Here is a 16,184-nt window from a genome sequence, read left to right on the forward strand (position 1 = left end):
ACATGTTTCAAATATTTGCGCTGTCTGTAAAAAGCATCGCAACCTGTTCTCGAAACAAAAAAAAATCGGTAAATTATATCGATATTATCGTTCATCGATACCACGCAGGCCTCGGCGTGCGCTGCCCCACTCCCTGCGTCGGCAGCTGTGACAGATTTTGTATTTTTTGCACGAATGCACCACACATCGATTTGCAACTTTCGTACAAGTGGTTCCGACCTTTAATGTTCTTACCTGCTGCGCACTCAATATTTATATGTTACACATCTGTCATTCGGTGTCAAATTATTATTATTTCAAAGGGTGGCATACGAATTGTGAGATTTAACACAAAGAACGGTACGGTGGATCAGTATCGCCCAAAATATACTAACCTAAAAGTTAGGATATATAACATATGAAATATAGTTACAAATAGACGGATACGAGTAGTCATAAAGAATTCAGCAACACTAACCCCAGTTTGGTATAAAATTCAAGATATTTTTATACGAGATCATCTGACGAAAGGTCCAGACGTAATATAAAAGAAAGGTTTAAGCAAATAAGCTCACATAACTGTGATAGGAGTATTCATATTTTGTTGTTTGCCATATTATAGAAAAATAAAATACGAGATTCATAGAAATGTACGGCATTTTTCATGGATTTGTTATAAAATGTAAATCCAAATAGTACTAGAACGCAATACACGTTCAGTTGAGAAATTGTTTGTACGTATATTCCAATGCTACTAATCTCACAACTGCTCGATCCCCACGAGGAGAGCCCGATGTTATAAAGTTTGCATCCTTCGATTTATTCGGCAACATGTGCGGTAAACATCTGTTTTACATCTCCAATACCACGTTTCCTACAACCCGAAACGTAGGACATCAAAGGACATCAAATGCTTCAGCGAACGGGGAACATAATGGCTTTCGACCAGCAACGCGACGAAGTTATAAATTGCTTTTAATGTTGCAGACTCGAAGACACAGAGGTCAAGTGTTGAATATTCAACACGCAGTTTAAATTAAGCCATGGTTTAATGGTGTTGGGGAAAAGTTACAGGTGTAACTTTTGGAGCAGATCCGTTTAATGTCCGACGACAATGTTCCCCTGGACGCTAATGAAAAAAGACTTCATCCATTTCACTTGAAACTGTTTTTGTTTCACTTGTCTTCCATCTTGCCCTCGCCAAAAGCGGTCATTTTGATGTCTTCATCAACAATGTTCAACATGAATTATTGTTTCGAATCCCATAAATCATCTTAGCAGCTACACCTCGTACGTGATAATTCTACCCAACTGTAACTAAAAGATACATTCTCTTGAGACCAATTACAAGCTATTACCTAACGTTACCATGAATAAATAAGTTTAACGATTGTGATCAAGCGTATCTGACTTTCTCGTAATCTGATGGTGTATAATGTCCGGTTATGAGCGTGGCATCAATCATCCGCGACAGGGATGGAAATTGCCGCATAATAGACCCCTACTTTTGCTTGACCTTCGCGGACCTTTTGTCGAGCCAATGGGACAATCAAGGTTTTTTCTTGAATTAGAATACCATTATACAAAATGTTTATCATACCTTTCCTAAGAACCTATTCACAATAATTTGCTTACTTAAATAATGCAATGAAGGGTCCATAAACTAGGAAGACCAAACACTTCCCAAAAACTGTCCAAATAAGTCACAGCTTGATAGAAACTAAACGAGTCATACGTCCGGACGTCATCCCATTTCAACACACCTAACTCAATATTCCTTATATTTTATTTGAAAACTAGTTGACATCAGAAAGTTAATGTCTGAAATTGGAATATTTTATTTAATTCCTTAGCGACACACGACGACCTATTTTAGAAATCGACTGGGTTATTTTTATAACCCCGGAGTCAACCGATAAATAAACGATGCAGCATTTTTGCCTTCGCTTTCTATAAAAGGATGTAGGAAATGTTGGCGTTCTCCACAAAGATGGAGTATTTATTGCTTTTGTATTAACATAGGATAAGGGTTCAGCTGTTTCATTAACTACTAAATGTATACTTACAGAATGAATATAGGAATACATTATGTCCATACTTGATTTATGGAGATTTCTGTTTAAGTACGCATTTTGAAAGAACTTTACCTGTTTTGTTCAAGTATTCTCTTGAGTATTCTCAAAGAATTTCACAGAGAATAATAATTTAGAATAAGTATGGTAAAGTTTGCTGTATATATTAATTCAACTTAACAAATGTCGGAGTGGTAAATAGACACTTAAACGTAAAAAGACAGAAACCTACGATTTCTGAACAACAACAACAAGAAGTACATGCGTGTTTTCAACAACATAACTTAATTAATAACAGTGATAACATATAAACATAGTACATGTTATTGTTTACGAAACAGTTCAAGTGAATCGAATGAGCCCATCGACTCGGAAGAGGCAGGATTGAAAAAGTCAAGTAATTGGCTGAACGAGGAGTACAGACAAAGGAGTATTGTGTTTCGATTGGTCCTGTACTCTGGGAAAACTTAGGGATTGGACAATTAGGTCAAGTATTACATACTGTACCAATCAACGGAGGAAAATGTAACAAACTTTATTTTGTTCCTATTATCGCAATGAGAATCACAGTTTTAATGCGAATTGTCATAGTAGAGTAGAATACGTTTTGTAACCACTTCTCTCTCGAGGATCTCTTACGAACCTGAGAGCTGGCAGTAGCGCTCTCTGATAACCCTGATCCTTTTAAACTTCGATCTCTAAGCCTCTTGACCCATTTTTTTTTTATGAGAAGCCCGCCACATCTTCCCAAACTGCGGCAACTCCTGTAAGCCAGGATCACCGGTCCTAAGGACATGAACAGCTGTCTTGGGTCTCACAACGAAATAATCAGAATACAAGAAAAGACTTCCCTCGGTAAAATTTAACGCAGGAGACAGAATGACTGAATCCTAAAAGCACAAATTGATGCCCATATAATGATGACGAGAATATTATCATAGAGCAACAATCTGACTTCAATAGTGTCCAACCGAATGAGATCAAGGTTGAACATGCAACATGGCAATTTAACAGAAAATTATTTAGGTGTGCACCATAAAATAACTAATTATTATTAGAAGGATGAATAAAGGTTATTGAACCATATGGAACTATCCTCATTTTACGTCAATTATAATGTGGAATTTCGACGAGCACTAAAGGAAATATTTAAAACGTTTTCTAGCTGCCTCGTTATATAGTTGGCAATAACAAAATAATTATGGAATCGTACCTATAAAGTTCAGCCTAAAAATATACTACCGGACATCCAGTATCTTGTATTATCATGCGCCCGCCCCGCACAAGTTATCGTTCCAGCGGCAGTGCATTCCTCTCTGCGGTTTATTAAAAGGATAATTTAAATTATCCTGGTATTAGTATATGTACACGTATGTTGTTAGCAAAGTTAAAATCTTTAGCAGCCTGTTCTCATCCAATGCTGGACTTTGGCCTCTCCAATGACACGCCACTGAGCTCGATCTTCAGCTCTACGCATCCAACCACTTCCAGCCACCTTGCGGATATCGTCAAAGTTAACATTAACACTACTAATTAAAAACAAAACTAGTAACGAAGGGCAAAGCAAAGATAATATGTAGTCATACAAATAGACAAGTTCCTAAGAATCAAATCAATTGACTTGTAGATAACACGCAATACTAACATAATGCAATGTCAATATTACATTAGAAGACAAGTGTAACACCAATAATGTTATTTCCACTGATATTAATAATAATATGTTCTTTGGACCAATATGTAACAAAACTTTATCAATTAATGAAGTAAATCACGTTTTGTTACAAAATGAGCACTGTGGCGAGTAATTGGTGCATTGGGTGCCATTGCAAACATTGAAGGTTTCTAGATTGCTTTCGAATTTTCTAGACTAAGTTATTTATTTACCTTTTTGCCCAGGTATATTTCTAATGACCACTGGCTAAATGATGTACCTAACAAATATACTCTCATAAACAAATACTAGTATATTCTTATAAACAAATACCGAAAAGAAAGTACGCAGTGGATCTATTAAAAAAGTACTGTGAGAATGTACTTTAGTTTCAATATTTGGATTACTAAGTAGATTTCCAAGTAAAACCGTCTGTACACCATATTCTCCATCAAGAAAACCTCCATTGGTGTAAAAACTCGACCCATATCACATCAATCATCTTACAGCATCAGGGAGGAGGGTGCATAAATCCCTTGCGACTTCTCGAAATATTCTTTTAACGACCGGTCATTTTGGTGTGATACCGAAAACATCAACCGAATATATCGCTTTTGGTTTCTGAAACCGCTATGACAGTGCAAGTCTGGCTTGGTAACTTGTGACTATCAAGTCTTATGAGTTTCATGACTAGAGACTCAGCGGAGGTCATAAAAATTCTTCACACAGCATTTAGGTCTCTATTCTCGGTATGCCGTTCGAAATAAACATCTGGGAATGTGTGACCAAATTATATTGCTTTTGTGTCCTGAGTAACAAGTTTGGACATACACTGTGTCTATTTATTTTGTAAATTCATCGTGTTGTATTTCTTCTTAGGAATTACTTTGCTATTTTTGAGTTAAGTATTTAACATCAAAATAAAATAATATATTAACTCATCCATATGACCTGCTGCGTCCACAAATTGTTTTCGATAACAATCCTCAATATCCCTTTTCTAGCGAGACAAACACGTGTTGTCCCTACAAATTTACACTTCCCCTTTATATTAAAACATGTGCGTTTCGAGTACTACGGACGTGACCTTTTCGAAGGCCATCAAGTAAATTATCCTCAGTGTTGAGAGTAAAAAGACACACCAAAAAAGTTGGGTCTGCAAAAAGAAAACGAATTTTGCACCAGCTGCTTGTCAATTTTTGCAAGCTGCTAAAGAACGGACCGTTGAAATTACAGATAACGATAATATTCTTTATTAACTGCTTTCTTTACATCAATTAATTGATTTGCTTTCCTTTGAAAAAGAGAAAAGAACAAGTGAAAACATCTCATTATAATTGAAGATCGCTCAATCAATAGCTGAAAGCAATGTAAAAAGCGAATCAAACACATCAATAGATTCATTAATGTCCCTATAATTCGGTCCAAATTCTATTGAAACGAATCAATCTTCGTTACAATTACAATCTATATAATTTACTGTGAAAATAGATCGTTCTTTTAATGACAAATTGTTACTAAAAGTAATTTTATGGGCTCTAAAAACGTTAGCGTTATAAATAAACAATTGGACATTCCTGGGGATCCAAGACAAAATGTATGCATGCAGGTGTTTGCTTACTGAGGAGGAACCATTATTGTATGCTTGTATGTACATTTTCCTGGTACTAAAAATACTGTATCCATCCTTTACGGACATTGATCAAGCGACATAACAAGCTCAGTGTGTTAAAATTAACTTATTCGCGGATAATTTGAGCGTAAATCGGCCTTCGTTTAAGTTCGGGCGTATTGACCTAAAATAATCGGGCTTGTACCAAATTATGGGCTAATAAATTGTGATTACACACGTGGTGAGGACGTTGACCCTAATGGCCGAAATTGTAACCCCCTCGGCGAACACATGGGTTTGCTCAGACTTGTTTGCACATAACCAGAGTGTGTGCAAGATGGGGTATGTGTATTGATAGATCTCGTTACGATTTGTAGGTCAATTAACGTCCTATATTGGTTCTAAACTATTGCAAGGGCGTATTAGTTTGCCCATCTACTTCAACTAACAGCTTTTGATCTCACAAGTATGTACCTCTACAGAGGAACACAATACGAAATAATTTGGTCATACAAACCAAAATAACTACTACTATAGGATAATTCTATAAAACGCCTCTTTAATGTAAATTAAAATTGAAAAATACCTTTTGAATGTTCCAATTGTCATTTAACCGTTTAAAAAGACAATCAAGCACGTCCTACTTTCGAATGCTCATCTGCTAGGGCATGTGCAGGGTACTAGACGCGTTCACAAACTGTAAAGAGCTCTCGACGTCATTTATGAGTACCTCCACCAATGAAGCTCCGGTTGAATCGTCAATTTCAGTCCCCTTTAATTTGGAAACACGATCCTTGGAAATTGACTCTTAATTGAGTAATGTTAGCGAACAAATATTTTATTATTCAGCTTAAATAATACTTCAAAAATATAACTGTAAAAGACGAACATTAAATATTCAAGGAGAATAAAGTATCATTATACAAGACTTTAAAATTTTGTTTACTTTTAAAAGCATTGCCAATTACTGTAGCTTCAGCTAGAACCAGTTTAAATTGTTAAATTACAGTAGTAAAGCCATTACTTTGCGGTTCAGATTGAATTTAAAACAACTCTGCTCTACAATGTAGCTTAGCGACCACCTCGTTACTAAGCTCATTGAGCAAGCAGTCAACTGTTTGTACAAAGCCTTGTCCTGTCTTGATGAAACGAATCGTAACATGCTTCTTATTAAAGTACCTATTAACTAAAACAAGTTGATCGCTACTAATTCAGAAGCTGCCATTCAGCATTCTATGTAGTGATTCAGCAGTTTCTTCTCAAGCGACCATTGTTGGCAATACTTTCAAGTAGTTATTAATACTGTATTTGATAGCCATCGCTTTGTTAATATTGACAACATCTATTTCAGTTCTACCACAAGGATGATATGCTAAAATTTTTAATCTAACTTGGTTAGTCTCACTTCATGTTATAGTATTTTAACAGTGTGTTATTCAGTTCACTTCTCGTCTTTTATATTTTATTAGGTGTTTAAACAGTCTGGTAGTTTGGCGCACGTCGCGTGGCTCAAAAGTCCCGCTCGATGGCCCATAGTAATGGCTGCCGGCACGCAACCTCCACTATCTTACTATTCTGTTACTACGAATCTTTACTTCCGAGAACGCGAGCTAATTGTTACGTCAAACATTTTTTGCCAACTTCGATTTTAATGATCCTCTCTCTTACAGATATTATACCGTTTATTTGTTCTTTTTTTTTTCGATCACGCGATCTTTGGTTTTTGCAATTGTAGTGCAATACTTATATTGCAGTCGTTCTAAAATAATTGCATTTTTTAAACATTTCATAAGATCTTTCAAGTCCGTGATCCATTAAGGTGTTTGCTTGCTTTTTTTCAAATTGTTGATTGCGCGCATGATCTGAGTTCGATCTGACAGGAGAATGGAGCGTTTAAGGTATGGGCACCTGACTTGGCATAGTTCGCGTGTTGTTGTTACGGCTTTATGCAAATACGTAGCTAGCTTCCACAGATCGTGATCACAGACCATATCCACGTAGTGTTGTCTCGAAGCTGCGGATTTTCTCACAATACGTTCGAATTCTTTATTTGTCCAAACATAACAGTTTGTTTCTAGCGTGCGTGTGTGGACTATCAATGCAATGATAATGAGTTACAAGTATTTCTTCGGAATTATTGATTAAGTTATAGAGTAATTTTATTGCTAATTATTTTATTATCTTGGAAATCACGATACTATTGCAGTAAATACACGTCGCACGTTATAAAGAATAGTACTTGGTAATATGATTCGCCAATGCGCCAAAGTATCGCATTTCAAACGTCTTTGAACGCAGACTAAACACAAGATATAAATTACATATTGTTCAGAATTCTACAGATATGTAATAATAATTGCAGTTATTGAAATAAACAACATAATGTGGTTTTCCTGGTTGTATAATAGGTACTTACAACACACAATTTTCATGACATTGCTCAAATATTCTTAATTTGTGTATGTTTGCTAATTCTATCTGCCTCCTTAATTAATGGAATCAATAAAAAAAATGTTAATAGAAACTATCTTTCACTACTACCGTCTACTATCATCAGTCTTACCAAAAATGCTGACACTGATAGTCCTCCAGAAAAGCCATGTCTACTTTACAGCCGACTTCATCTTTTAAGGCATCAGTTTAAGGGTATTCCACATAATATATTTAGCAATCTTGACCCCAAACACTATAAAAGCTACCCAAGGGAGTAATTTGCTTCGCAGCCGCTTTGCATCCCCCTCCCAACGACGAATTTAAAAAGAAACGAGATTGTTTTAGGTTCCTATAAAATATTATCAGATTTTAAAAACTGTTGCGTGTGATAAACATAAAGGTGTATTTTTATGTGGTTATAACTTTTTAGGCACTTCATGAGGTTTTTGACCATAAACGTTTTTACGGGTGAGGTTTATTTTGTCACCTGGGGTTTGGACTTTTGAACAATATTTTATCTCCATTTAATTTACCTTTTATCCTAAATGTTTTTGACTTTTATGATATGATGTCTTAACTTGATGGCGTTATGGCATGTGTCCGAAAAAAGGTATTTATGGACTATTGAGATATTTCAAACTTAAAATTGACAATATTCCTCGGAAATTAAAGATCCTTTTCATCTTTATTTAAAGACTTAAAAAATTTTAGCCAACTACTTAAAATTAACGAGAAACCAGGTGTGATATAAACAGTTTACAACAAAGCTTCGCTCAGCTCCGATCAGATTGTCTAATACCATAAAATCAGTTGTTTGTTTGTCTACTTCACTTCTGGACTTCGTTAGACTTGTTTGCGTGTAAAACAAAGCGGTTTATGTTTTGGTGGTATACGTAACATGGTCGTTGACCCCATCCTGGGTTGGAAATGGTCCAACTTAACGTTTACGGCTAACCGAGCTCATTCTATGCTGAACACAAAGGACACTCTGATAGTGACTTAATGATCTCTTCCGAACTGTAAAAGGGGTGGACATGAAGTTAAACATATTGTGAGTACTTACTTACATTCATTTTTCCTCAATTATGTGTCCCATTCATATACTCAGAGTACCTTATAAGCTGCGAACTGCCTAGCGGGCTCCGGCTCGAAAACCAGGAGTAGTAATGGAGTGGTTTTTTGTCAGTAAGAGTCTGACGTGCCCTCTCTCCTCGCCCCAGCCCAGGAGAAGTCATTGCATTGTTCCATCCTTTAAAAAAATCCATATACTCAAGGTACCAAGACGACTTTTTGGTAATATATCAAGCTCTACTCCTGACTCCCCATAATTAAGATTTTTAGATGAGCACACTCAACTTATTTGTATATCCACTACTATTATTATGCTAACGTTCTGATTAAAATCCAGTCAGCAGAACAACTATTATCATTCCTTCCACTTCACAGCCACAAGCTCTAAGCTTCTAACTTCCTTTGTGCACCGAGGTTGACTAGGTCAAACTATTTCCTAATGACATACAACGCTGTGCTTAGCGTTGCACAGCTACGTTCATACCTATTTAAGTTGTAGTAGGTATCTAGGATCTATATAATGTCAGGGTTCATCTGAAACATAGATTAATCTAGGTCCTGTTTCACGTTCACTACTTTATTGTTGGTTGTGGTTTTGGCTACGTAATGTAGATTGTTAATAAAATGTTTGTCTAGAATACTTAAAAAGAATCAGTTCGTTGCATTTAAATTTAAATTGACTAACTTAGACAAAAAACAATTTAGTTTTTGACTAAAAATCACGGTTTACTCACGTAAATTGATGGAGAAAAGCTATACTAGTTTCAAAGTCACAAAAGAACTTTTCATCAAAAGAGAATGAACTAAGCATCAGTAGCTGCGAAGAGTCCCTCTGTGACTCGAAACTTGTACAGCTTTTTTCCATTGATTTACGCGATTTTTAGTCAATTTAGGATGTAACACGATAGTTATTATAAAAAAATATTTTTATAGTACTTGAAAAAAAAATTATCTTAACTAACCAGTTGACTCTGAAACCATGATCTATATGGCGTAAAACTTACACAACTCTACAACAATACGTAGAAAACATTCCTTTACTTTGCATTGAGGAAGCAGATGTTTTTCACCGTAACAATACTGAGTCGACATCGTTGCCATATCAGCGCCATGGTGTAAAAAGCCTTTATGCATCAAAAAGCCAAGATAATTTGATATTCGTGTGGTGAATCAGATATTTGCGTGTTATGGTGCATTCTTCTCTGTATCGAGTTATCGACGCGAGGTACTCGACGGAAATTGCTCATTGCTCCACACTTTTAATGACTACTTCCTTAATGAAAGCTTAATGAGTCCGCATGTGGAGGAATTGTTCACAATCATTAAGTTTCGTTTGTTTTTTTTTGTGTGTTGCTATATTTTTAGCTTTGCGTATGATAATTTGGACTAGGAATATTTCATGCAGGAACAATGAATTATAGATGATTCGAAAATCAATTTAAACTTTGTTGGAAGTTCTTCGATTCCATTTTCAAATGTTTCCTCCCAGCTTTTTAAATAACCAATAATGGCGTCCATTACTCGTTGGCGCCCCTCCGTACAAACGACAGTAATAAATTATAATTTTCCTTGCGCCACCTAATGCAGGTTATTCCAGGTTTATCCCTCATTTCCTGGCACCTTAGAAGCTTCTGCCTAATCCAGGGACTTCAATAAAAGGGAAAATATTTCTTGTTTCTCATTTCAAGTTCCCCAGACATACATTTTTAATAAATACCTTCACCTTTTAAGGAAAATAAACTGCCTGTCTGCACAATTATTTGCTACTAGCTTTTGCCCGCGACTTCGTTCGCGTGGAATAGTGACTTCCGGCAAATTTTTGGTTTTAACCACATAGTTCCCATAGCTATAGGCTGATGATGATGATGATGATGATGAGTTCCCGATCTCGCGGGATCTTTTCAAAAATGAGATGTGGAAGATATTCCAGGGAACTCTTCAAAAATCAACATAATGAGCTCTGCGTTTGATTTTAATAGATGTATACTCACTTAGGACATTGAAAAAATAGTTTAAAAACGGACTTTAACTAAAGAAATATTATAATCTTTCCGAACTTAAGATGAAAACTAACTTAAAACTAAAGAAAGCTACGAATTACGAATTTATAACAATTAAAAAAGAAATTATATTAGAACCTTTCCTTTATGCTATAATAACCAAGCTTAAACTAAATAATTTAAAAGAAACGACTTAAATCTAATCTAATTAATTTATAAATTAGACTTACAATTTTATTAAAAAAACTAACTACAGTAACTACTAATAATCGATATCAAACTAAACCTACGTTAAAAAGTTTATCCAGAAAACCAGGAAAACCCAACAAATAAACTTATTAATTGACAAATACAACGAAACCAATTTAGAATATACGAAACAGCAGGACCACTACAGACAAATAATCATACGACTGATAATACACATTTTCTACAATAGTACCGAAGCGCTCGGCCGATACCCAACCAAATAATTGTAACAAAACCATAGCGCAATCTATTTCGATCCCAACGCCATCTATCGAGGATAAAGACAACTTGGATTATTTATTTATACTCCGTTCGGACATTTTCTTTGTACTAAAAGTTTAATTATATTGATATAATTTTTTTCATACCTTTTTACTATTTGTTAACTTTTTTCGATGAATTAAAACAATAACATGAACCGAAGTCGTGTAACGATCGACATAGAATTATCTATACTCCGTTAGAGCATTTTCTTTGTACTAAAAGTTGTATTATGTTATATTTTTCATTGCTTTTTACTATTTTGTAAAAACAAATTTCCAATGAATTAAAACAATAACATGAACTGAACAATTGTAATTACACCATTGCGCGATCAACGCCATCTATCTACGGAGTATAGGAACAGCCCGACATTGTTCAATTCCGTACTATAAGTACGAAATTGAACAATAGATGGCGCTGTATGTCCGGAATAAATTTATTTTTTATTTTATTTTTATTATTTTTATTTTATTTTATTTTCTTTTTATTTTTATTTTATTTTTATTTTATTTTTATTTTATTTTTATTTTATTTTTATTTTATTTTTATTTTATTTTTATTTTATTTTTATTTTATTTTTATTTTATTTTTATTTTTATTTTTATTTTTATTTTTATTTTATTTTTATTTTATTTTATTTTATTTTTATTTTATTTTTATTTTATTTTATTTTTATTTTATTTTTATTTTATTTTATTTTATTTTATTTTTATTTTATTTTTATTTTATTTTTATATTTATTTTTATTTTTATTTTTATTTTTATTTTATTTTTATTTTTGTTTTTATTTTTATTTTTATTTTTATTTTTATTTTTATTTTTATTTTTATTTTTATTTTTATTTTATTTTTATTTTATTTTTATTTTATTTTTATTTTATTTTTATTTTATTTTTATTTTTATTTTATTTTTATTTTTATTTTTATTTTATTTTTATTTTTATTTTTATTTTTATTTTTATTTTATTTTTATTGTATTTTTATTTTATTTTTATTTTATTTTTATTTTATTTTTATTTTATTTTTATTTTATTTTTATTTTATTTTTATTTTATTTTTATTTTATTTTTATTTTATTTTTATTTTAATTTTATTTTATTTTATTTTTATTTTATTTGTATTTTAGTTTTTGATTTTTGAAATAAAAATATATCTATGTCCTTTCTAAGGTTCTAAACTATATCTGTACCAAATTTCAACCAAATCCGTCAAATAGTTGAGGAGATTAATGGTATAAGCATAGAATGTTCGACGTGATTCTTTAATTTGACATAACTTTTTTATTTATGAACCGATTGACATGAAACAAACACTAAATGTAAATTTAAGCATCCCACAATATATTCGTGAAAACCGCATCCAACTCGGATCAGCCGTTTCTGAGATTAGCGCGCACAGACGAACAGACAAACAGACAAACAGACAAACAAACAGACAAAAAAAAAGTTAATTACATTTTTGGGTTCGACATCGACATAACAATAACCCCTGCTATTTTTTTTATTTTTATTTTCAATGTACAGACAGCACTTTTCTACGATTTTATTATATGTATAGATTATGTGTGAAAATACAGAATGCATAATTATTAAATGAAACAAACATTAGTCACAGGTTCTAAAATAGCATCACTCAAATTGCATTATAAAATATGATTGCATTTACATCATCAAACTTAATAAGAATACTTAAATACATCGTGAGTTCCAAATAACGTTTATTAAATACAAATATTAGATCCTTCCGCGCATTGTTTCAACCATATTCAAATCGATACGTTTATAGGCTCACCACGAGCGGGGACGTTCGGAAATATTCCTTCGCGTGATGTAATCAAATAAAAAAAAAAATAGGAATACATTTTGAATACCGCTATTTTCCGGTGCACGCCCAAAATGTTGCAGTGACTAATTTAAAATAATATTTTCGCTTAATAACTGTGTACAGTGTAAATTAAGAAGTTTTAATAGGTATGCAAGCTAACGTATCGTGCATTTTAAAATATTGTTATGCATAGTTGGTGAATTTCCTGCACGTTTGTTTGCCAATTGTAAGTAGTCCTAAATTAAGCCTGCCATACCTAAGTGACTATTTGTTAAGCTCGTCCCTAGGTTGCACGTGCTATGTGTAAATTAACTAATCGAAACATTTATAAACTTCTAAGATATTGAGGAAAAAGCAATAATTATTATAGCATTATGTTATCCATGAAACTAATCCACTACTTGGAATTCTTACATTTATTTATATATTACGGAAAAGTTGCTAATAGGTACAGTTTATGTTTTAAAATGGGTCATAAACAGGTAACCGGACATTTGTAGAATATATGTATTTTTACAAACGATGTGTTAATTTTATATTGAAATAACACGAAGCAACACTTTGGAACGAGCGCCTAGCTTCACTGACGGACAGACTGACGGACAATTCAATTTGACGTTTCAAAAGTGCCTAATTTAGGATTAATTGAAATAAATGCTTTGATTTTGACTTTAAAATAAAAAGCGTCGATAATGTTTGTAACAACCAGTAAATACTATCTTGAATTGATGTTCACAGCAACGTCATATCTCATTGAAATGATAACGCCGTAATTCCGAAATCCTTTTCCGTTGGGAACTGTGGACTGACAGTTTGCAATGAATGCGAAATGTACCGACGCTTACAACAGAAGTGTAGTTTTAACTTTAAACTGACGTTGGAAATAAAAATGCCATATATTGAGGCATAGACGGTTGCCTTGTTATTTATACTACGTATATTTTTTATAAATCATATTTTATTCTGAATGCTTTTAATATAACTTTACTAAAGATGTAACCGTTAACTAAACATAGAATAAATAATTAAATGACTATAAAAATTAAAAAAAAAAAACAATTTCCTTGGTTGCTTGTTTACTTTTAAATAAGTAGATAAGTTTATAAAACGAAAGATCGACCTATCTAACTAAATCTAAAAACATTTCATACTCAATCTATCACAAAATCACAATCGTACGGATCTTGAATTCACAAGAAATTGCAGGGGATGGGCCCATAAACCGTTTAGTAGCTCAGGTACATTTATGTCTAAACCCTCTGACTAAGCGTTTAGAAGTCATCTTCGCAAACTACTCTCTAAATTGACGACGGTAACTATCCTGCCACAACCATAGACCATATAGGAGAGTTTATGACCTTAACATCCAAAGCAGCTAACTCAACAATGATATCTTATCATAAATCCGTTAATCTCTACGTCATCCCATATTAGCCCTTTTTTTTTTTTTTTTGAGGGGGAAAATCATCCAATGACTTCTCCCGCCTTGGGTGAGGCGGGAGGGAGTGTCAGACTCTTACTGACTAAAAACCACCCCGTTCCTTCTCCTGCTTTGAGCCGGAGCCCCGGTAACCTTTTACGTTGTCCGCAGCTCCGGAACGTTGTCCGCAGCTCCGGACGTTGTCCGCAGCTCCGGAATCCCATATTAACCTTAAACTTAACTCTGCCAACCTCCTATTAAACTAGGAAATCTTTTCGAAAGTCTATATGACATAGGTACTAGGTGTATATTACTTTAAGAAAGGTCTGGGTGTCATGTGTGTATAAACTTGTATGTAAAATCTTAGTGTGGTGCGATTTTTTTTTTTAAGAAAAGGTAAAAGAGTTTTGCTACAACTGAGAAAATTATTATAACTACCACCTATGGTTTAACATAGTTCAGATATTGTTTACAGCAAAATTAAATTTTGCCAGAATCATCGTTGCATGAAGCCAGTGATATCACTGCTTCGCCAAACTGAACCGCAACTTGAATTGAATTTGCGGACGGCCCAGGCTTCGGGCATTTTGGGAAACTTAATATCGGACACTTGATATCGAAATCTGTAATAATTAATATTGTTGCAGCTTGCAAAGTTTATTCCTTGCATGATATCACCGTAAACAATCATTATAGTTAGTTATTAAAGACCCGAGCGACTTGAGTCCACAGTTGAGCTTCTATTGCACTACAATAAAGAATAACTGTCCCATATGCCAATTTGGGTCATGGTCTGCGTGCATGACGAAGCTAATCAAAATGTGTATTGTCATGTGTAACATATCAACAAATAAACAACCATTATGTCCTCATAAAATGTCCTGTTAATTATTAGCAGGATAAAGAGGAAAGCGTAATTCCTACTAGTAGCATACCTATAGTGTTCCATCTAAAGGCTGCATTGCATGTCGAACTAAGCGATTGAATGATTGATGAAAAAGTTAATGGAAGTGCAATAGGTCAAATACGGAAAAACCAACAACAATTAAGAATTCATCTTCAGCAGAATTGAGCTAGCCATAAAAAATAGGTATCACCACAATATATCTTGCTTATCCTACGTGTAATGTAACCTATTTTACCGTAGCAACGTTGCAGAATAAGTCTACCGGAAGCTCGAAGCGCCATGATGGAAAACTCGATATCATACCAGTTACCCGTTAACGTGAAAATATTCCATCCCGGACCGACCTGGTTCTCGCCGCTCGGTGCGAGAAAATTATTGATATTTGATGCGGCAACACTGCGCTCAAAACACAAGCTTGTCTCTGATGCTAGGGCCACACTAATGGAATATGCCATTTGATTATGGCGATAATTGATTTATTTATTTATTTAAAGTAAAATAGTATAACATTACAGTTATTACACCAAAGCGTTATACATTTCATATTATTATAGGTACCAAATTAAATACGGCAAAAAATAATAAAACCATAAAAGACAAATAAAAAGAATACAAAAAGAACAAACAGTAAAGGAAAAAAAAAGATAACTTAAAAACTAAAATATACCAGTTAAGGCCAAACTATACAATAAAAAAATTT

The 16,184-nt window shown here is 33.6% G+C and overlaps 1 protein-coding gene across 1 annotated transcript in view; it reads left to right on the plus strand.

The window, feature by feature from the left end:
- Positions 1–16,184, plus strand: part of LOC118275869 (myosin-I heavy chain) — an 86,748-nt gene that overhangs the window by 7,814 nt on the left and 62,750 nt on the right. The window lies entirely within an intron of this gene.

Source organism: Spodoptera frugiperda, chromosome 8, assembly GCF_023101765.2.
Source record: "Spodoptera frugiperda isolate SF20-4 chromosome 8, AGI-APGP_CSIRO_Sfru_2.0, whole genome shotgun sequence".
Classification (NCBI taxonomy): Eukaryota; Metazoa; Arthropoda; class Insecta; order Lepidoptera; family Noctuidae; genus Spodoptera; species Spodoptera frugiperda.